This window comes from Dromiciops gliroides, chromosome 3 (assembly GCF_019393635.1).
Source record: "Dromiciops gliroides isolate mDroGli1 chromosome 3, mDroGli1.pri, whole genome shotgun sequence".
Classification (NCBI taxonomy): Eukaryota; Metazoa; Chordata; class Mammalia; order Microbiotheria; family Microbiotheriidae; genus Dromiciops; species Dromiciops gliroides.
Window position 1 is genome coordinate 543,908,500 of NC_057863.1, and position 23,664 is coordinate 543,932,163.

A 23,664-nucleotide genomic window follows, 5' to 3' on the forward strand; every position below is an offset into this window, starting at 1 on the left:
CTATTCCTTCATAACCACCCACCGTCTGAGGCAGAGAAGTGTATCATGTATCACTCGCTTCAGTTTACAGATGAGGAAGTTGAGACCCAGGGTAGGAATTGGGGTGGGGGAGTATTTGTATACAAAATGATTTGTATAATATCACACAGTGAGTTTTGAAAAATACATTCTTTTTTTTTGTTTTTTACATCATAAGAATTTCTGCTAGTATCCCTCTTCTGCCTTCCCATGTAACAAAGAATATTTTTTGTATTTTATTCATTTGCACGGAATATGGTAACTGTGGTATCCAACATAGGACCCCATGCTTTTCCCCACTACTAAAGGGGAGGCAAGGACTGGGAGGGAGGAGATGAGATCCACAGTATAGGAAAATAGTTTAGGGATCTAGGCTCCCCAGTGGCGGAACTCCTCTTTTGTCTGGGCATAAAGAGCCAAGACTTTCCATTTTATTGTTTGGAGGTCATGTAGACCATGAGCTCAACTAAGCAGTTGCTATAGCCATACTCATTGTTGTACCAAGAAATGAGCTTGACAAAAAGGTCATTGAAGGCAATACAAGTGCCAGTGTCAAAGGCAAAAGAGCAGGCATTGCTATTAAAGTCACAGGACACAACCTGATCCTTTGTGTGGTCCAAGTTACCCTTCAAGGGTCCCCAGAGGGATGCCTGCTTTACTATTTTCTTGATACATATTTGGCAGGTTACTCCAGGTGCCAGGTCAAATCCACAGCAGATTCACTAAGAATAGGAACATTAGGGCAGCTAGGTGGTGCAGTGGATAGAGCGCCGGCCCTGGAGTCAGGAGTACCTGAGTTCGGAGCTGGCCTTAGACATTTAACACTTACTAGCTGTGTGACCCTGGGCAAGTCACTTAGCCCCAGTTGCCTCACTAAAAAAAAAAAAAAAAGAATAGGAACATTAAAGGCCATGCCTGTGAGCTTCCCATTCAGTTCAGGGATGATGTCACCCATATCATTAGCAACACCAGTGGAAGCAAGGATGATGTTTTGGGCAGCACCATACCCATCATGCCATAACTCAGTAGAGGGGCCATCTATTGTCTTTTGGGTATCAGTAATGGCATGGATCTTGGCCATGAGGCTTTTGCACAATGCCTGAGTTGTCACAGATGACCTTGGCTAGGGTAGGGCCAAGCAGTTGGCAGTACAAGAGGTATTACTGATAATCTTAAGGGAATTCTTTGTAATGGTTCACTCCCATCATGAACATATGGTCATCAGCAGAAGGGGCAGAGATAATGACACACTTGTCTCCACCCTTCCCATAGCTTTTTTCATGGTGGCAAAGACACCAGTGGACTTGACTACTACATATTCAGCTCTAACATCTCCCCATTTAATATTGATGGCATCACGTTCCTGAAAGATAATAATGGCCTTTCCATTGATCCTCAGCTTTCTACTCTTAATCTTGACAATGCCCTTGAATTTGCCATAGGTAGAATCATGTTGAAACATATAAACCACTAAGTACCACTAACTTTCTCTGTGTGAAAGGGGACACCCATCAATCGGGGAAGAGCTAAACTGTGGGCCATGAATGTAATGGAATATTTCTGTACTGTAAGAAATGATAAATATGGTGGATACCAAGAAGTATGAGAAGATTTTCATGAACTGATGCAGTGAAGTAAGCAGAGCCAAAGAAACTATATACATGATGACTACAACAATGGAAATGGAAAGAAGGAAAAAACAAAAGTAAATATAGCAAAATTACAAAGAATAAACTTCACTCCAAAGAAAAGATATAAGTCACCTCCCCCCACTCCTTTACAGAGGTGGTAGGCCCAATTATAGTCGAATTCAAGGCCTAGGTTACTGATGGCCACAATGTCCACTCTACCTGTGAATGCAACCCTGGCCACCCAGTGCCCAATATGGCCCTATCCATTGACTGACCTTTACCATCTTGTCTTAGGGTTGCTGATGCAGCAGCACTGAGCTTGGGAAAAGAGCTGAGAACTCAAAGTATATTTTTTCAAAGAAAAAAATAGAGAAAAAGAATCAGCAAAACCAACTACTACATCAAAAAAGTCTGAAAACTCATGCAATGTTCCTCACCCATGGACCTGCTACCTCTGCAAAGGAGTTGGGGGAGGAGTTTTATCATATCTTTTCTTTGGAGCCAAGCTTATTCTTTGTAATGTTGCTACATTCACTTTTGTTTTTCTTATTTCCATTTCCATTGTTGTAGTCATCATGTATATGGTTTCTTTTTTTTTTTAATTTTAATTTTAAAAGTTTTTAAGTGTCTGAGGCCGGATTTAAACTAAGGTCCTCCTGAATCCAGGGCCAGTGCTCTATCCACTGTGCCACCTAGCTGCCCCCTTGTATATGGTTTCTTTGGCTCTGCTTGCTTGACTGCATCAGTTCATAAAAATCTTCTCATACTTTTCGGTATCCACCATATTTATAATTTCTTACAGCACAGCAATATTCCATTACATTCATGGCCCACAGTTTGTTTAGCTATTCCCCGATTGATGGATGTGTCCTTTCACACAGAGAAAATTAGTGGTAGAAACATCTTCAGACACTCTGTCCTAGGGCTTTCTCCCAGCCCTTGATGCTGTTGGAGGACAGAGAAGGGATACCCTGCCCCTTGTCCCTGGGAAGTTCCTAGCTCAGCTGGACAGAGAAGACAAACTGGGAAGGAGAGGAAGCAGCAATAGAAGATGGTAAAGACCCAATTGCCAAATGGTTTAGTTCAGACTTACCTTCCCATGGGAGGTCATAAAAGGGGAAGATGGGATGTATGTTTGTGTGGGAAGACTCCCTGGAGCATAGGCTCCATTTTGCATCTTCTGCCCTGCCTGCTTTCAACTCCACAGAACAAAATGCCCAGCTCATCGCTTCACCACCTTCTTGCCAACTCAAGCCCTAATTAACAACACCTCCCCTCTGATTGGAGGACTTACCAAACTCCTCCCCATGCTTTCCTTTATGGAGGGCAGAAACTGAACTCAGATCACTTTACTTTGCATCTGCTGCCCTACCTGGTATCAACTCCATGGAACAAGATGTACCCCCTGGTGTCCCGTCCCATTCCTCCTTTCCAGCCACTTTTAGGTGTGTCTCCCCCTTTAGACTGTAAGCTCTTTGAGGGCAGGGACTGTGTTTCTTTTCATCAGTTGTATTCCCAGCAGCTTAGCACAGTGCCTGGTGCTTGATAAATGTTTATTGGCTTGGAGAAAGCCTTCCATTAGAAACTAGCCCTTGCAGGATGAATAGAATTTACCCAAGCTGAGAAAAGGGGATCAGGATATCAAAGAAAATGGAGAGAGCCAGGGGACCTGGCCAAGACCTAGTCCCAGCTCTGACACACTGTTAAATCTAAATTGTGCAGTGGACAGAGCACTGGGCTTGGAACCAGGAAGACTCATCTTCATGAGTTCAAATCCGACCTCAGACTCTCACTATCTGTGTGACCCTGTGCAAATCACTAAACCCCATTTTCCTCAGTTTCCTCATTGTTAAATGAGGTCATGAAGAGTCAGACACAACTGAAATGGCTCCATAACAGGGGGAGGTTATGATGTAAATCGTGATGCTAGATCTAAGGTAAGGCCCTTCATCTTTGTAGACCTCTGTTTCTTCCTCTGTAAAAATAAGGGAATGAGGCTGTGTCAGGTCTCTTGTGACTTAATAAATATATGAAGGACTTAAAGGCATTTGAAGCATAGACAGTGTGGGCTAATAACTGAGGGCTTTGAATGCCAGGCCAAGGAGACTGACCTATCTTTCTGAGGAGATACATATGGTGTGATTCAGCTTCCACTTACTATCTGTGTGAGCTTGAGTAAGTCACTTACCACTTAACCTTATTCCCACTTTAATGAAGGGTTTAACCAGATTAGACAGGTGGAGCACTTATTATAAACCTTTACTATATGCCAGTCAGGGCAGCTAAGTGGCACAGTGGATAGAGTGCTGGGCTTGGAGTCCGGAAGACTCATCTTCCTGAGTTCAAATCCAGCCTCAGACATTTACTAGCTGTGTGACCCTAGGCAAGTCATTTCACCCTGTTTGCCTCAGTTTCCTGACACCATCTGTAAAATAAGCTGGAGAAGGAAATGGCAAACCACTCTAGTATCTTTACCAATAGAATCCTAAATGGGGTCACAAAGACTGAAAATATGCCAGTCACGGTACCAAGCACTAGAGATTCAAATATAAGCAAGTGAAATAGTCTTGGTCCTCAAGGAACTTGTTCCAACAACAATTCATAGAGGGAGGGGTGCTGGAGAGTGAGAGTGGGAGGCATCCTGGGAAATGGTATGGTAGATGGAGCCCTTTTCAAGATAAGGGAAAGTTCTCACCGAAGTCCTTTCCAGCCCTACATCTTATGACCTTAGGATTTCTGGAAGGTGGTGCCTCATGCCAGTCATTGCCAGGAAGGCCAATATAATGTCCCTAGATCATTGGCTGAATAAGCTGGAGGCAGAAAGGAAGCATAGCGGGGGGATGGGGAAGCCTGCTTATTAGCCAGAGGTTCCAATAGAAACCTATCGCCTTTGTGTCTTTTCACTACTTGGCCCCTTCCTGCCCTTCCAATGACTGCTGTGCTCTGTGTGCTCTGCCATCCAGCCATACTGCCATACTTGCAGTGATTCCTCATGCATAACTAGACATCTCCTAACTTCCTTCTCATTGGCTGTCCTCCATGTTTGGCCACCCATCCCACCGTGTTCTCTGCCCCTTGGATCCCTGGATTCCTTCAAGACTATCATCCTCTCCTCCCAGAGGCCTTTCCTGGTTCTCGAAGCGGCCTACTGCCTTCTACTCCAAGACTGTATTTGATCTCTATTTATCTGGTCTAACCTGTTGTCTCCTTCTTTAGAATCCAAACTCCTTGAGGGACGGAACTGTTTTCACTTTTGCCTTTGTATCTCTACTGCCTTCTCAGTCGGCACTTACTAAATGCTTTTTGATTGATTGATTAAGAGCTCGGGCCTGGGGAAGGTCATCTGGATCAGCCAGTCAGTCAATTTCAGTCACTTCTATTAAATGCCTACTATGTGCCGGGCACTGTGCTAAGCCAGCAGATGACAAAATGAGGTGCAAAAATTTCTCCACAGACTGATCTCGTTGAGAGTCAGAGCTGGTAAAGGCCTCGGAAACTGAACTAAATGAAGGCCTGGGTTCCAGCCCCAGTTCTGACATTTATTAGAGGTGACCTTCTCGGTTTCCTTCTCTGGCCTTCTCAGTTTCCATCTCAGCAAAAGGGAGAAAGAAATACCTGCTCCCTTTCCCTACCTCAAAGGACAGTTGTGAATAACAGTCTTTTTTGGGTAAACTTTAAAGCACTATTCTTCTTTGTTAAAAAAAAGAAAAGAAAAAAGCTTTATTAGTATTCTTTTTACATCATTGTTCTTTAAGGATATACTTCCTATCATGCCATTGAGCTCCCCATTTTAACTCCCTTCCTCTTCCCCCCAAAAAACCCAAACCCCCACAAAACAGCTGAACAAAATCAAATGATGTAGTGAATGTCAATGTATACAACATTACATACCCATAGTCCCCTACCTTTCCTTAGTACTTAGTAAGGAAAGGAGTGCATTTCTTCTATGACCAAGACTGGTTATCACTATTACATGACTTGGGGCAGCTAGGTGGTGCCATAGAGCACTGGGCCTGGAGTCAGGAGGACCCAATTTCCTGAGTTCAAATCCAGCCTCAGGCACTTACTAGTTGTGTGGCCCTGGGCAAGTCACTTCTCCCTGTTTACCTCAATTTTCTGACACCATCTGTAAAATGAGCTGGAGGAGGAAATAACAAACTACTCCAGTGTCTTTACCAAGAAAACCCCAAATGGGGTTACGAAGAGTCAGACACAACTAATGGACTAAAAAACAGCAAATGAAATTACTTTGGGCTTCATTTTGTTGGGGTTTTATTTTTTCCCATTTATGATATTGTAGCCTTTGTGTCAGCCTTTCTTCTGATTCTGCTTATTTTACCGTATCAGTTCATACAAGTCTTCTCATGCTTCTTCAAATTCCTCATGTTCACCATTTCTTATGGTGCAATATTATTCCATTACTTCCCACAATTGCTTACCACAGTTTGGTCAGCCATTCCGCAATCGATGGGCACCCATTTTTCCCAGTTATTTGTTACCCCACAAAGTGCTGCTTGTGCATATTTTGATAAAATCATTGCTTTTAAACGTGGGGAAATTGAAGTCCAGAGAAGGGAAAGGACTCGCTGAAAGTCACAAGAGTCACAGCTTCTACCCTCAACTCCTGGCTTCCAGCCCAAGGCTCTTTATCCCATATTGAGCTTCTTCTGTTAACAGCATCATCTTGAGCAGCTGGGCTGTGGCCTGGAGGGGGAGCAGCCAGAGACTCAGGACGTTCTACTCCCCCTGCCCAAACTCCTTGCTTAGCATCCCCCGAAGCCTGCCTCCCCAAATCCTGCCCAGAGTCTCTATAAATAAGCAGGTTTAAAGAAGGTGCTAATTAGTAGGTAGGGTGGGATGGAGGACAGACAGCCTGGGGAGAAATGGTGTCTGATCTGATTGAGCTGGGTGGGCAGAAAATCTGAATGGCGCAAGGAGGATGGTGGCCTCTGAACTCCTTAACCATAACTGTGGGCCTGCCTCACTAAATGATGAGAGCCACGCTTACAAATCCTGAAAGGAGAAAAGTCAGCAGGAACAGGGCTAGTCATAGAAGGTCCAAGTTATCAGGTATCTTAAGAGATCATTTAGTCTAACCCCTTCATTTCACAGAAGGGGGAAACTGAGGTCAGACAGAGAATGGGACTGAAGTCACATAGTCAATCTGTCTGGAACTAGGACCCCAGCGTCTTCTACCTCTTCTTCCATCATGCCTATGGTCAGTATGAAGATACTGGAGAAGAAACTGGGACCCCAGCCTCTTCTGCCTCTTCAGTCATGCCCATGGTCAGTATGAAGAGGCAGGAGAAGGAAGACAGACATGGGATCTACTCTCTATCCTCTGAGGACCAGACAGGGAAAGACAGGCTGCGTGTTACAGTGGTAAGAGATAAAGATACATAATGCATTTATTAAGCGCTTACTGTGTTAAGGGCTGGGAATACAAACACAGGCAAGACGGTCTTCGCCCTTAAGGCCAAGGGAATAATGGAGTAAGGATGCATGCCAAGGGGTGTTAGACAGGGGCAGGGTGTGGGTAACAGGGGAGGAGGCAACATGGGACCTCGCCCATCTATCAAAGCCCAGAGACCCAGGAGCAGTTGAGGCTTTGGAGGAGGGGCAAAAATGGTGTGGAGAAGACTCCTAGCCTGGGAGCCCAGAGACCTGGAGTCAAATCGTGGCTCTGAGAGTTGCTAGCTGTCCCTGGGCCAGCACTTGCCTTCTCCTAAAGATGAGGGTAAGTGAGGAAAGTGTCATGTGAGCGTAATAGAATATTAGTGTGGCATGAGAAATGTGGACAGACTTGTGTAGAGTGAAGACAGTAGAAACAGAAGAATCCTATGCACATTGACTGCAGAGTGACTTAAATTAAAACGCCCCCGAAAGGCAGCTGAGCTCATGTTAATTGCCATGACCCAGTCTTGGTCCTGGAAGCAAGAAAGACTCACTGAGAGCAAGAAATAGTTAACCAACCACAAACACTGGTATGTGATTAAGGACCAGACTAGACTTTGCTGGGTTTCAGACAGTCAGGGCTGCAGAAACTCAAAGAAGAAAAGACACTGTCTTTTGCTGGAGTTGCTGGAGTTATCGGAAGGCTTTCTGGAAGAGGCAGGCCTTGAAGGACAGGTAGGATTTGAAAAAAGCTTAGAGGAGGATAATGGTAACTTTTAACAAAAGACACCCCTCTCTCACCCCTTTTCCTCTCCAGTGATGAGCCCACAGGGTGTTTGGCTTATTTTTAATTCTTAATTCTAGTGCCTTCTTGTTGTTAATTATTTCCTATTTATCCAGTATATAGCTTGCTTTGTATTTGTTTGCCTATCTCCCTCATTAGATTGTTGTTTGCCTCCTCAGGCTTTGCACAGTGTCTGGCACATAGTAGGCACTTAAAAAATTGATTGAGGGGCAGCTAGGTAGCACAGTGGATGGAGCACTGGCCCTGGATTCAGGAGGACCTGAGTTCAAATTCGGCCTCAGACACTTAACACTTACTAGCTGTGTGACCCTGGGCAAGTCACTTAACCCCAATTGCTTCACAAAAAAAAAAAAAAATTTGATTGATTGGCTCTGACCAAAAACACAAGGTAATGAGATACATCTAGTGCTGGGAGTCAGGTAGGACCTGGCTTCTTCAAATCCTGCCTCTGACCAATACTTAGTTGTGTGACCCTGGGTAAGTCATCATTTTATCAGTTTGGTCCTAGAAGGGCTGAGGTCTGCATTGCCTGGAGTTGCCCACACAAGCAAAATCACAGATCCTTTCTCTCTTTGCTATGGATGCTGGTTCTGCCTTTTACTAGCTAGTAACCCTAGGAGGGTCACTTTCTCTGTCTAAGCCTCAGTTTCCTTGTCTGTAAAATGGAACTAGTTATCCTTATACCTTCTCCCTTCCAGGGCTGGTGTGAGGAACGTGCTTCGTAAATGTTTTAGTTGGTGCTCTGTAGAAATGGGAGCAGTGGTGATAAATGCGGCACCTCCTTGCTTAAGCCTAGCTTACAGAGCCCTCTTGTCCTCTCCTTGAGAGCAAGCACTGTCCAAGTCTGGATATGATTTTTAGAGTTATCAGTCACAGACAATTGTGTGTCAGTGAAGAGAAATCTCTCTGGCCCTTTAAGGTTTACAAAGTCCTTTTCTTCATAAACTTCAGGAAGTAGACAGTATCAGTATTGTTGTCCTCCAGGAAGAAACTCTCAGAGAAGTCACATAAAAACCAAGTGTTGAAGGTGGAATTTGAACTCAGGTTTTCCCTGAGTAACTCCCAGTCTCATGCTCTGTGGGAGAAGCCAGAGGACGAGCTGACACCCCAGTGGATGGGGAGAGCTGGGCCTAGCAAGGCAATGCTGGGGCTGGCTTGGTTGGATGGAGCAAAGTTCTGGCCCTTTCTTGCTTTCTTGGTTCTAAGCCCTCCCATCTTCCTTCCCTGACATCCTAGCAGACATCCTGGAGGAAGAGGGCTAGAAGAGAAGGTAGACTGAGCAAATAGCAGAGTCCTCAGCTGTTCAGCTCGGCCTTACCTTTGTGAGAAGGGCTTTGTCTTGTCTTACACGATCCGAGGACATTGAGGACACTGTTCTCCCGTCCCCTCACACTCCCCACCCCCATCCTCATTATGAGCTGTGGCTGGTAGCTTTGTCTGTCTGTGTGTCGTGTCTCCCTCTCGGGGTCCTCTCAGATGTGGGGCCTCCCTGAGGAAAATGAGGGCTGAGACCCGAGAGCTCCCTTGAGGAGGGGAAGATGGGTGCCATAGACCCAGGGCACCAATTACAGGGCTCAGCCAAAGAAAATGCTTTGGTAGAAAAGTGTGGGTGGGCTGAGATGGCATGGAGAGGGTTCATTTCTGTATCTCCAGTCTTCTCTTTTTCTACCTCCAAAGGGCCAATTATCACTTGGCCCTGCCTGCCTTTCTCCTGATCCCCACAGACCTTTTCGTCTCCAAGGCTACCTGAGCTGCCTATGTAGGTGTGCCTGGACTTAGAATCCTAGACAGTTTGCTTCCTTAAGACAGAAATGCACCCTGCCTGGAGGCCGGGGGATGGCTGGGATGACTTCAGAAGACCTCTTCCATCCTAGGGGAAGATAGCCTCCCGGACATCCCCTCACCAAAAGGTGAACGCTAATCTAGGATTTGATTGGAACTAATTTAATCTAATTGGAGTTAATTTAATCTAGGATTCTAGTCTTTCCTCACTGGGAGCTTATGGATATCTTCATGGCTGTCTTAGAGTATAATCTCCCTGAGGGAAGGCACTGTTTTTACCTTTTCTCTTCTCTTCAGAGCTTAGGACAGTGCCTTCCCTGCACATAGAAAGTGTTTACTGGACTTCCAATGACTGACTGACTGACTGTCCCATGTGCTGTGTTCGACAGGAGGATTCTTGAGGGGTTTAGGGCTTCCCCTGCTTCTCATTTGGGTCTAGTGGGGAAAACTAGGTCACACAGGGAAGAAACAGCAGATGGAGCCCTCTCTGACTCCCCATCCCGGGTGCTCCCCTCTACTGCCACCCACTCATTGATGTCAATTTTCTGAGGTCACATTGCCTTCCGCTGTGGGATCGTTTTCTTTCCAATCACAAAGATCACCTGGCATTGCTGCCCCTCTGACGCAGAGTAAGGGACCGAGGAACATAATAACAATTTCAACAGTAACAATAGCTAGTACTTATAATAGTATGTACTATGTGCCAGGCACTGTGCTAAGCACTTTACAAATATCTCATTTGATTCTCCCAACAACCCTCCAAGGTTGGTACTATTATTATCACCATTTTACCATTGAGGAAACTGAGGCAAACAAGTTAAATGACTTGCCTAGACTCACATGGCTGGTGTCTGGGGCCGGATTTGAACCTGGGCCTTCCTGACTCCAGGTCCAGCAGTGTATCTATTACCACTTCTAGCTGCCTCCAAAAAGGTGGGGGGTGGGGAGGAAGGGAGGTCAAACAGCTGTCAGTCCCTCAGAAGTAACCACAGGAAGGTGTCTGAATACTTCCCTTACCCCACATGCCAAGGACCTTTTTTCCCTCCTCGGTTCTCTGCTAGCCTTGTAGACTTGACATCTTTCTCAGGAACATCCCTGCTTAGGGGGGAGATGGAGCCCCTCGACCTCAGGGACCCCCCCTAGAGGGAGGGAGACAAGTGGCCACTGTCTTCAGCCAACTCCTGGTCTGAGACTGAGGGGAAGATGCACATGAGAAACAGACCTAAGATCAGAGCATTGTGGACAACCTATAATCAAAGGCGCAGTAATTCCTCCCCCCCCCCCAACTCCCAGTCTGTGTGTGTGTTTGTGTAGTGTGTGTGTGTGTGTGTGTGTGTGTGTCTGTGTCTGTCTGTCTGTCTGTCTGTGTGGAAGGATTTACAAGGCCACAATGCAACTTAAAAAACCCTTTTATTTATGCTTTTAGAAGCCAGCCAAGCAGTTCTGTTACCCCTCCCCCACCTCCATCCTCCCTTGCCCCTTAAAAAAAAACAACAACATACTAGTTGCCAATAGTGATGAGGTTATGTGGGCCCAGGCTTGTCTGCTTTCTTGCTTGCTGTAGTGTGGGCTGTGTAGAAAGGGGAAATGGGAAGGGGGTCAGAAAGGAGATAAAGGGTGGGAAGCGAAGCAGAGAACCCAGATACTAAAAAGACTTCTCCTTTGAGACAGCAGAGAGAGAGAGGGAGGGAGAGAGAGAGAGAGAGAGAGAGAGAGAGAGAGAGAGAGTTGTGTATATGTGTAGTGTGTGTGCACACGTGACAAGAACGCCCTTGTAGGGGGATGCCTGGGCTCTGCATTTAGAACAGGGGGTCTTAACCTTGTTTGTGTCATGGACCCCTTTGACAACAGTCTAGTGAAGCCCATTGACCCCTTTTCTGAATAATACCTTAAATAGCTAAAATAAAATATACAGGATTACCAAGGAAAGCAATTATATTGAAATACAGTTATCACAATATTAAAACACACACATTCATGAACCTGTGGTTAAGAACCCCTGAGGAGGAGATTCCCACTGATTGGCTATGTGACCTTGGGGAAATCATTTACCTCCCTGGGTCTCAGTTTCCCCATTTATTTTGTAAAATAAAGGGGTAGAACCAGAGGGTCCCCTGCTTGCTAGTGGTACAGAAGAAAGGGCACAGACTCTGGAGGAAGATCAGAAGAGCTGAGATAAAATCCTGCCTCTGATACTTACTACCCTAATGACCTTAGACAAGTCATTTGAAAGTCCCTAGGTCCCTTTTCTTCATCTGTAAAATGAGGGGGGTTGGATTTAATGTGGCTTGAGGTGGCCTGGAGTCAGGAAGATTCATCTTCCTGAGTTCAAATCCAGCCTCAGAAACTTACTAGCTGTGTGATCCTGGGCAAGTCACCAAACCCTGTTTGCCTCAGTTTCCTCATCTGTCAAATGAGCTGGAGAAGGAAATGGCAAACCACTCCAGGATCTTTGCCAAGAAAACCCCAGATGGGATTATGAACAGTCAGCCACAACTGAAAACGGCTGAGCAACAACAACAGTGAGGTGGTCCCTTCCAGATCTTGAACTGTGATCCTAATTTGCTTTTAGTCTCCCAGTTCCCTTTCAGCTCTGATACTCCATTTTCTCCAGTGATTTCCAGCTGATGCTCTCAGGCCCTTGCCAGCTCTAACATTTTGTGGTTTGGACACTGATGATCCCTTGTTACTGGGCCTGTTGTGGGTTCTATGAGGCTCTCTTGTTCCCATCTCCCACCTGCTACTCTGTTGGGTTATTCCCTTCTCTGGAAGTCCCCCAGTTTCCCAAAGGATGTCAGCTTCCTGGCTCTGAAAACTCCCTGAGGTATTGGGAAGGGGAGGCTGTATCCTGAAACCTCAGTGCTCTTAGCAGCAGCCCCCCATGCAAAGTTCTAGGGACAGGACTGTCCTGTGGCTGAGGGGCCTTAAATATTGCTCTTTGGAAATACCCTCAGGTGAAATATTTACTTGAGTGTGAGACCTTAGGAAAGTCCCTTCAGTTCCCTCCTTTGTCCATTGAAGGTCTTGGCCCAGATGACCTCTGGGTGGGGTCGATCTGGGGAGGCTTCCTGGAAGAGGTGAAAACTCAGGTACAAATAACGAGCACTTTCTAGACACTGTCTCCTTCATCTCCTTTGACCCTCACCCACCATCCTTATGAAGAAGGTAGTGCAGGTGGTATCATTCTCATCTTACAGAGGAGGAAACTGAGGGTCAGATGTGGCAGCAGTGCTTCCATTTCCCAAACGCTTTAAGGTTTACAAAACACTATTCACTCAGTCCCACAAGTTAGCCAGATAACACAGAGGCTACCCCCATTTTACAGAAGAGAGAACTGAGGTCCAGAGAAAGGAACTGACTTCCAATGACAAAGCCAAGATGCAAACTTAGGTCTCCCAATTTTTTTAGAGCAAATTTGGCCTTCCCAATGATGTTAGAGAATCAGAGTTATTGAAAAGAATCTGGGTTCCTTGAGGCTGAAGAGACAGGAGCAAATCTGGAGAGTAGCCCTCAGACCTTTGGTGTGATGACTTCCACTACAGCCGAGGGAGGATGTGACAGAATGGGGGTGATTTACCTCTTACAGAAGGGAAGACCAAGGCCCAGAAGATAATAATAATCCCCATTTCTCTAACATTTTAAAGTTTATAAAGTTGCAGAGAATTACTAACCCCATTTTTTTTTTTAAGTGAGGCAATTGGGGTTAAGTGATTTGCCCAGGGTCACACAGCTAATAAGTGTTAAGTGTCTGAGGCCAGATTTGAACTCAGGTACTCCTGACTCCAGGGCCGGTGCTTTATCCACTGCACCACCTAGCTGCCCCCTAACCAACCGCATTTTAGGAATGGGAAAACAGGCCCACTGAGGTAAAGGGACATCCAAATTTCCAGATATTATGGTGTTGACTAAGTTAGGAAGAGGCAGAGACACGTAAGAGAATTGGGCTATAACTCAGCGTATTCTCCCTAGAGGAGCCTCCTGAAGGCTAGGAATACGTAACAAATATTTCCACACACAGAGAAATCTTAGATTTAAAGCCCTGACTATGCGTCAGAGAGCTTCCCACAGTAGCCAGGGTCAACCTGTCTCTTTGCTACTACATAAATTTAATTTGGAAGTATAAATAGTATTCATGTAAAGCAATACCGTTGGGTTCAAAAAATCAACTACCCAAGGACAGGATGGTCAGGAGCTGTTAGAAGAATGAAAATGACCTGAGAGGTTGGAGCTGACCACTTGAGCCAGCCTGGCTATCTGAAAGGCTAGTGGGATCTTAGAAGGAAGCTGAATGTCTAGACTCAGACTGAAGATAAAGTTTGTCCTTTGTCTGGGCCCACCCACCTCTGGGCTGTGGCATTCAGTCCTGGAGCCGAATTTTTGGTCAGACATGAACAAACTTGGAGAGAGTTCAGTAAAGGGGTGACCAGGATGAGGACAGAACCGGGAAAATCCACTGAAAGGGAAGGAGGAGGGGGCAGCTAGGTGGCACAGTGGATAAAGCACTGGCTTTGGATTCAGAAGGACCTGAGTTCAAATCCAGCCTCCGACACTTGGTACTTGCTAGCTGTGCGACCCTGGGCAAGTCACTTAACCCTCATTGCCCCACCCCCAATTTTTTTTTTTAAAGGGAAGAAGGAGGCTGAAGAATAGCTGATTTAGGGAGACCATGGTCTGTGTTCAAATATTTGAGTAGTTATGCAGGAAATGAGAGACATGGCCCCTCCTTCTAGGGAGTCCTTAGTCTGTAGGGGAGAGCAGTAGCCCTACCTACCCTCAGAGAGCAACTCCATCTGAGGAGGGGGAGCCCCCAGTCATCCCACTGCTCATAAAGTCTCAGTGTTCCCGTTCCATGGGCCTCTGGTCAGGAGAGCTGCTCCCCCTTCTCGTCACCCCACTCTGGCCTAGTTAAGCCTGAGTTGCCAGGAGACAGATTGTTTCTCTCTATATATATTAACCTGAAGTTTTCTATTGGTTGGTTGATTCTTTCATTTTTTTCCCCTCAATTTTCTGTTTGTTGTCCACGGTTCAGAGCAAGGGGATGTTTGCCAGCCATCTGTGTCTCTGGGGGTGGTAGGATCAGGGTGGATGCAGATGGGGAAACTGAGGTGCCCACAACTAAGAGACACTGTCTTCAAGGAGCTTTCAGTTGGAGAGGTGAGGCCAGGTACTTTAAGAGACCAGTCTAGCTGGAGATAGATGTCGTCTAAGCATAGTGGAAAGCATGGCTTCTGTGTCAAAGGACCTGGGTTCAAATCCTCTTTCTGTCACTCACCTATTACCTAGGTGACCTTAAGCAAATCATGGCAGTTTCCTCATCTATTAGATGAAGGTGTTCATGGCCCTCTTCTGCCCTAAATCCTGTGATCCTCTGTGATAAGTGGTGACCGAGAGCTCTGAACATCAGTCACAGAATGATAGAACATTAGAGTTTGGAGGCACCCTAGACCATAGAACATCAGGGCTGCTGAGGGATCTTAGCAGCTCATCCAACTCCATCAAAGGGAGCATGTTGTTGTTTTTTTGTTTGTTTGTTTTTAAAGTGAGGCAATTGGGGTTAAGTGACTTGCCCAGGGTCACACAGCTAGTAAGTGTTAAGTGTCTGAGGCCGGATTTGAACTCAGGTACTCCTGACTCCAGGGCCGGTGCTTTATCCACTGCGCCACCTAGCTGTCCCTATGGCATGTTTTGAGCAAGTGGTGGGCATGGGAAAAGGAGTGGGTCTTTGAGGAGGAGGGGCAAGAAGCAATCAGGATTTCAGAAGGATTTATAGGGAATCTCTGACTAGGAAGGCAAATGCTGTTCAATTCCCAGGGAGGATACAGGGAGAAGGCACTCCTCTATCAAGGACATCGTGTCCCTTCAAGATAATGGAAGATACAGGAAGCTGAGGAAAGGAGAAGTGGGGAGGGGGCCTGAGTCCTCAAACTGCTTCCTCTTTCTAGACCTGACCCCTACTACTGGCTTCCTATGTGAACTTTGCCAAGTTCCTTCCCCTTTCTGAGCCTCAGTTTCTTCCTCTGCAAAATGATGAGGCTGGATTAGATATTCCTGCCTGGTTGTGTGGGACCAATGCTACAAACTCATGGACTCCTAAAACCTAAGAGCTGGAGGGACCTCTTCTGTCCGTCTGTCTATCTGTCCATCTGTCTAATTATCTATCATCTATCTAATCTATCTAATCATTGTTTATCTGTTATTCAGTTATTTATAACATTAAAAATATTTTTGAGTTCCAAATTCTCTCCCTCCCTCCAGCTCCTCCCCCAGCCATTGAGAAGGCAAGCAGTATGATACCTGATGATACCCATTATACATATGAAGTCATATAAAACATCTCCATATTAGCCACGTTGCCAAAAAATAAAGTAAAAAATATATGCTTCAATCTGAACTCAGAATTCACTAGTTCTGTCTCTGGAGGTGAATAGCATTTTTCATCAGTAGTCCTTTGGAATTGGAATTTGGATCACTATGTTGTTCAGAGTAACCAATTCTTTCCACCGTCTATCATTACCGTGTACAATGTTTACAGTGTTCTCCTGGTTCTGTCCCCTGTGCTTTGCATCAGTTCATTTAAGTCTTCAGCTTTTTCTGAAACTATCCCTGGAGGGGCTTCTTTGGGCCTCAATTTCCTCTTCTATCCCTGACTCCCTACCACCACCGCCGCCACCACTACCACCAGTCCAGGAGTCTGCTGCCTCACTTGATGAAAACACTGGAAGATGAAATGTGGGACTCAATTCAACAATCATTTATTAGTAGCCTTATCAATGGTGTGTTGAGCTGGGAAGATACAAAGTTTGAGTATGATATAATCCATACCCTCAAGGAGTCTTGTAGGGGTTTAAGATACCAACACAGAAAAGTGAAATTCACCCTGTTACATGATAAGTGCATAGCAGAAGTTTTGGCAAAGTGCTGTGAGATCATAGAATTACAGAACTGGATTCAGGACTTAGAACGTAGAGCACAAAAAGTCAGAGCTGAGAAGGGCCCTGGGTCTCTCATCCAACCCTCTTATTTACAGATGAGGAAACTGACGTCCACATTCCACACAGGCACAGACTAAGTAGTAATAAGAGGATTGGACCCAGGTGGTCTGAATTCAAATCCACTGTACCACGGGAAGATCACAGAAAACTTCTGTAGGAAGTGATATTTAAATAGGATTTAAAGGATAGGTAGGAATTGAGATGGGGAAAGAGGATATTCCAGGCATCAAGAACAAAATCATGGAAGCAGGAATGTAGGGGGCAAGTTTGGAGGACCCAGAATGGTCTGGTTTAGTGGAAATGTAGGGAATGGTGTGAGAGAAAGCTGGAAAGTTAGGGTGGCACTAGATTGTGGAGAACCCTGAATGTCAGGCCTCTGTCATACTCCTGCTCTTCAGAGGGACCTTTTATGAGAACTGTTTCCCTGCCATTCAATGCTTAGGGGAGGGAACAGCGGTCTAGATAAGCTCAAACACTGATTGGCTAATCAGCAAATGACTTTTGGCTTTCTTGCAGAAACCTTGTATGTTGGGGGTGGGGATGGGGAACACACAATGATTAGGGCCCCATCTCTTCCCCCACATGTGTCACTGCTGGGCTCTTCAGGCCCAATGAGCTAGTGGAACCTGGGCCCTTGGCTGCCTGAACCCTCCTCTGCCCCACCCCCTTCAAGTAGTTTCCATTTCCTTCCTCCTCCTTTTCTCAGAAATTTAAAATCCCCACCCAGTCCCTAGAGGGGAGGGCAATCTGGGTTGGGGAGGGAGGGTGCCAAGCTAACTCTGGAAACCTGTGAGCTGCCCTGACCAGAGGTAAACCATCCCAGAATCTCAGAGCTGGAAGGAACCTGAGACACCATCTGGTGTCCAACCTCTCATTTTGTAGGGGAGGAAAGAGAGGGAGGGACTTGACTAGGGTCCCATAGTTGGTGACTGTTGGGATTTAAGCCCAGGTCCTCTGAGGCAGCAGGAAAGGGACCATGGGAAAAGGGTTGGATTCGGAACCAGAAAACCTAATTTGGAATCACGGTTCTACCATCGATTAGCTGTATGACCTTAGTTGGACTGGAATCACCTCTAAGCTTCCTCCTATTCCGGGTCTGTCATACTACAAGTCCTCTCATTTCTTAGAGGTGGAAATGGGGGCTGAAAGAGGAAGCATCTTGCTCATGGTCCTAAAGGAGTCAGTGGCAGACCCAGGACTAGAACCCTGGTCTCCAGAACCTCACCTCCCACCCCCAAGTTCAGGATTCTGCTGCCTTACTTGGTGAAATACTGGAAAACATTTCAACTCAATTCAACTCAACAGATATTAATGACCTTGTTAATAATCTAAGCCTCAGTTTCTTCATCTGTAAAAATAAGGAGGCTTAGACTATGATCTCCACGTTTCTTTCCAGGTCTAGATCTGTGATCCTCTGACCTCTTTGGAGTGTTCACCAAGCTTTTGTTTGACTAACTCTAGTTGTGGAGAGCTCACTACCTTCTGAGACAGCCAATTTTACTTTTCTACTGGGAAATTCTAGGAAGGTTTTCCATACACTGAAAACTGCCTGTCTGCAGTTGTCCCTGTCTGCAGTTGTCCCCGTCCCCCCCCCCACCCCCATTCCTTGCTTCCAGCCCTGCTCTGTGATATTCAACATCTCCAGTTTATTCAAATAATAATGTCCATTAGGCCAAGGCTTCTAGTGCCTTCCCCATATTGGTCAGCCTCCTCTGGTCTTGCTTTCATTGGTCAGTGACCTTCCTAAAATGTGGATGCAGGGGCCAGGGGTACAGTGGATAGAGTACTGGCCCTGGAGTCAGGAGGAACTGAGTTCAAATCCAACCTCAGACACTTACTAGCTGTGTGACCCTGGGCAAGTCACTTAGCCCCACTTGCTTGAGGTGGGGAGTTGGGGGGGGCGGGGAGGGGATCCAGTGTTCTTGATACGGGTCTAAGGAAATCCTTGCCCGCTCCCCAGATCCACTTCAAAGAGCGACCCACACTTGCAAGGTCAAATATCGACTTAGAAAACCTCAAAACCTGTGCTGTATTTTTATTTATTTTCATATTTTGTATTTGATTATTATATTGTGTTCTGTATTTTTATTTTATTTATTCTGTCAAACATTTCCCAATAATATTTTAATCTGCTTCTGGCTGTACTGGGGAGTTTTGCAGGCCCCAAATTTAACACCTCTGGGTGGCCTGGGCTCAAGTCCAGCCTTTGCCAATAACTTGCTGTGTGACCTTGAGCAAATCCCTTCTCCTCTTGGGGCCTCTGCATCCTCCTTTGGAAAATGTCAGGGTTGAACCAGAGGATTCCCTAAGGCCCCTTTATACTCTGATCTGGGTTTTATGCAGGATCTTTTCTAGAAGTACCCCTGTCCTCTCTCAGAAGATAGAGGGAAAAGAACTAGTCTAAGGGAAAGCCATGATCCCATCAGGCCATCAGTCAATCAGTAAGCATTTATTAAACACCTACTATATGCCAGGCACTACACTAAGCACTGGGAATACAGAGATGAAATGGAGAAATTGTCCATTTCCTTATGAACCTTCCAATGGGGTGGAGGTGGGGAGGGTATGGAAGTAATATACATAAATATGCATTTGCAAAATATAGATTGTATATATACACACACTATATGTAATAAAGTACTGTATACAGTTTAGAGAATATAAGCATCTATATTATACAATATCTATATAATATACAAATGGACAATTGGACAAGATGTCATTTTCTTGAGGAGGGCCCCAGCAACTGGGCTGAGTGTCAGGAAAGGTTCATGCCAGGAGGGGCTGTTGGAGCAGGGTTGAAAGAAACTAGGCCTTGGAAGAGGCAGCCGTGAGACTTGAGAGACCAGAGCAGCAGGTGCATCGGGGCGGGGTGATGGAGCATTTCTCTGGGGAGGGTGGTTTGAAGGGAGGCCACAAGGGCCTGGCTTGTCTCAAAGGAGAGGGGAACAGGAGGAGTGTGGCCTTTCCTAGGCCCACACCCCTAGGTGTGCAGGGATCACCAGGATCTCTTTGCACAGACAATCCCTGAGTCTTCTAAACCAGGGGTTGAGCTTAAGGGAGAGTGGCTAAAGAGCCAGGAGTTTTGCAAAAAGCCAGTTTGGCCCTAAGGGTGATTCTAGAGTCTCTAGTAGCCAAGCTGGCACACAGTTGCAGGCTCCAGGCTCTGAGAATAATCCAAGACTCTTCTAGCATTGGCCTTGAGGTCCTGCATAGAGTCAATCGACTCTAGGAATAATGCTACGTTCTGCAAACAGTTCCAGGCTCTGCAAACAATTTTAGGTTTTGTGAACCAGCCAGCAGGCTCAATCCTGCAGCAAAGCGGCTGTCAGTGGGGATCACTAGTGCATCAGTGTTTGCTGTGGACAAAAGGCCCATCTTGGATGAAGGGGTAGGACATGAGGCTTCATTGGGCAGGAAGTGTGGGCTGGGGATAGTTAGGGTGGGGGAGGGGGCAGACTGGTGGTAAAGCCATAGGTAGAACCTAATTAAAAGGTTGCAGGGGAGTTTCTAGTCTGCGGCCCTTGGAGCCAACATTCCTCGCCTTAGGAAGTTCTTTCTAGAGTCTAAGCTCAGCTCTTCCTGTTGTGTTTGGAGACTCAAGTGGAGGCAGCCCCCTCCTTCCCCTTTACCCCCCCCCCCGCAGATTTAGGGGGGATGGAAGAATCTGGCCTTAGCTGGAAACCCCCTGGGGGCCTGGGCTGTCTCCCTCCCCCTTGCACCACAGGTGTAACCTGACCTCCTGGCTAGGCCAGGGGTGCTTGTGGGGCCTGGCTAGGACAATGAAGGATCAAGTTGCCTCCTGGCTCAGTTTTTCCAGCCTCTAGAGCTGAGGTTCCTTCCCATGGTTGGGGGTGGGGGGGAAGTTGGAGGTCACCTGAGGCAATATGGAGACCCCAGGCAAGCCCAAGCCTTGGAGAGGAGGGTGTGACCCGCAATAGGCTCTGGGGCCTGGAAGGCCCTGGGAGATCTAGTCCAACTTTGGTACTCAGGAGTGGGGGTCCTGAGGCCCAGAGAGATGAAGGGACTTGTTGAAGGTATCCTGCTAAGAAGTGGTAGGGATACACTCGAGGTCACACAGCAGAACCAGGACTCTGGCCAAACCTGCTGACTCCAAATGCAGGCTGCTTCATTGTCGTCACACTGCCGTCCCCTTCTGCCCCCTATTCTGGGAGCCGGAGCTCCAGCTCTGGGCCTGCCTGTCAGACAACTAGGACAGCGTGAACTAATCATAGAGAAACAAGCAGACTCTTCTTCCTCATCAGTGAATAAAAGACCCAGAGACACCCAGAGAATGGGAGCCTGTAGGAGTTGGAAGATACTTCAGAGCTCATCTAGTCAGGCCTATAACTAGGGCAGAGCCACTGGGGCTTTGTCCTAGGGTGCCAAAATTCAGAGAGAGCTAACAGCATTCTACTCCTCAGCAGCTTAGGACCTAGATAGCAAGAATAATTAGTTAAAACTTGATGGTGTGTTTCCTCTCAGCCTAAACTCTGGTGCACCCCCTGGGAGCTTTCTAACCTGACCTGGCTCCTCAACCCCAGTTGTTTCCCTGGAAGTGGCCTTGAGGTGGTGTCCTGGTGGCCAGCCCAGATGACCCCTCCCCAGTTTAGCACTACTCCCACCCACCCATCCAAAGCCATTTTAGTAGTGCTTAACCTCCTCCCCTCTGCATTTCCTATCTTTTACCACAAATACAAAAATGTCTAGATATAGTTTCTGGCATTCAATAAGGGCTTCATAAATGTTCTATTTCTATCTACTTATCTCAGGATTATAGATTTAGAGCTGAGAAAGACCTTAGAGATCTTTGAGCCCACTCACGTCATTTCATAGATAAGGAAAATGAGGTCCAGTGGGGATTAAGCCACTTGTCCAGGGTCACACAGTTATCATCTGAAGTGAGATTTGAACATGGATCTTCTGAATTCCAGATCCAACCTTCTCTCCACTATACCATGACGATGCTTTATGGTTCTATGTCTAGCCCCAACTTGCCTATCTTACAGAAGGGGAAACTGAGGTGGGGGAGGGGAGTGATCTGCCTGAGGTAATACAACAAACTAGGTGTTGAGCTGGAAGGGACCTTTGCTATTATCTCTTTCTTTTTTCTTTTTCTTTTTTTTTTTTTTGGTGAGGCAATTGGGGTTAAGTGACTTGCCCAGGGTCTCACAGCTAGTAAGTGTCAAGTGTCTGAGGCTGAATTTGAACTCAGGTTCTCCTGACTCCAGGGCCGGTGCTCTATCCACTGCACCACCTAGATATCCCTATTATCTCTTTCAAATCACTGCTTTTTTATAGAGGAAGAGATTAAGGCCCAGGGGAAGGGATTTGCCAGGCTGGGAACTCTAATGTGGCTTTCTTAGAGGCCCCTCAGAGCTGTTTTGAGTACACAGGATGATGGGTCAATTTGAGTCATCAGTTTGTTTGGTTGTTTCCCTGCCTTTTCCACGCATCTTCCTCTGTGCCCTTCTCCCTCCTGGTTGCTAAGATTGTTCATTTTGGAAATAGACCCCCCCCCCTTCCTCCATCAACCTTCCCAGTCCTTCATTTCCAGGAAAGTAATGGGATTTGTGGCAAAAACGAGCTCTGGATCGGGGGGTGGGGGTGGGGGTCCTTCAGAAGAAGGAAGAGAGGTCCTGAGAGGTGGGGGTGGGGCATGTTCCAAGTCATACAGCAAGTTAGGTGTCAAAGTGGCATGGGAGCTTCTGTTGTCATTCTAATCTGACTCTTTGTCTGACTCTTTGTGATCTCATTTGAGGTTTTCTTGGCAAAGATACTGGAGTGGTTCACCATTTCCTTCTCCAGATCATTTACAGATGTGGAAACTGAGGCGAATAGGGTTGACTGACTCGCCCAATGTCACGTAGCTGCTAAGGGAGGCTGCATTGGAACTCGGGTCATCATGAATCCAGGCCTGGCACTCTATCCACTGTGCCACCTAGCTGCCTGGTATGGGGACTTGGAGCTCATCAAACAAGAGAGCACATATAAATTGCAAATCTTAAAAGCATGATATCAAAGGTTTTTGATCCACTTAATTGTATTTTATTTTTTCCAATTACATGTAAAGATAGTTTTCAACATTCATTTTTATAAGATTTCAAGTTCCAAATTGTTCTCCCTCCCTCCTTTCCCTCCCCCTTCCCCAAGACAGCAAGCAGTCCAATATAGGTTATATGTGTACTATCATGTTATACATATTTCCACATTAGTCATGTTGTGAGAGAAGAATCAGAACAAAAGGGAAAAACCATGAGAAAAAACAAAAAACAAAAACAAGTAAAAATAGTATGCCTCAATCTGCATTCAGACTCCATAGTTCTTTCTCTGGAAGTGGAGAGCATTTTCCATCATGAGTCTTTTGGAATTGTCTTGGATCATTGTATTGCTGGGAAGAGTTAAGTCTATTATAGTTGATCGTTGCATAATGTTGATGCTGTGTATGATGTTCTACTGGTTCTGCTCACTTCACTCAGTATCAGTTCATGTAAGTCTTTCCAGGTTTTTCTGAAATCTACCTGCTCATCATTTCTTACAGCACAATAATATTCCATCCCCTCAATTTCTAATTCTTTGCCAAAGGGTTCTTAATCTGGGGTCTCTGAACTTGTGGTCTTTAAAAATATATTCATATATTTAATGTATTGATATACAATTAGTTGTTATTAATATGTTTTAATATTATAACTAACTGAATTTCAATATAATTCATTTCCTTTATAATCCTTTGTATTTCATTTAATGAATTTAAAGGCCTTCTGAGAGGGATCCATAGGCTGCACCAGGCTGCCAGAGAGATCCAATAATACAAATGAGGTTAAGAATCCCTGGGCTAAATAAATGCTCCTTGTTGTTGTTATCATCATCTGTCAAATGAGGGGGTTGGCCTAGACAGACGGCCTCTGAGGCCCCTTCCAACTCTGATCCTATGATCTTTTCCAACCCCCTTATTTGGCAGGAGAGGAAACTGAAGCCCAGAGAGGGCTTCTTGCCCCAGGTACCAGAGCCCATGAATGACAGGCCCAGACTTGAACCAGGA

At 46.0% G+C, this 23,664-nt stretch overlaps 1 protein-coding gene and 1 pseudogene across 1 annotated transcript in view; one reads left to right on the forward strand and one right to left on the reverse strand.

Annotated features, from left to right (window-relative positions):
• Positions 1–23,664, forward strand: part of RELT (RELT TNF receptor) — a 57,370-nt gene that overhangs the window by 10,249 nt on the left and 23,457 nt on the right. The window lies entirely within an intron of this gene.
• LOC122747916 lies at positions 450–2,090 on the reverse strand (annotated as a pseudogene).